Genomic DNA, 217 nt, shown 5'->3' with positions numbered 1-217 from the left:
GCAATTTTTGAAAAATCCTTTATAAACCTTCTGTAGAATCCTGCATGCCCCAGAAAGCTTCTGATTGCCTTAACATTGGCAGGTGGTGGTAATTTTTCAATTACCTCTACCTTTGGTTGATCCACCTCTATTCCCTTGCTTGAAATTTTATGCCCAAGGACAATCCCCTCAGTCACCATGAAGTGACATTTTTCCCAGTTTAAAACTAGGTTGGTCT

Source organism: Arachis duranensis, unplaced genomic scaffold, assembly GCF_000817695.3.
Source record: "Arachis duranensis cultivar V14167 unplaced genomic scaffold, aradu.V14167.gnm2.J7QH unplaced_Scaffold_354585, whole genome shotgun sequence".
Lineage (NCBI taxonomy): Eukaryota > Viridiplantae > Streptophyta > Magnoliopsida > Fabales > Fabaceae > Arachis > Arachis duranensis.
Note: the sequence above shows the minus strand (reverse complement) of the source record.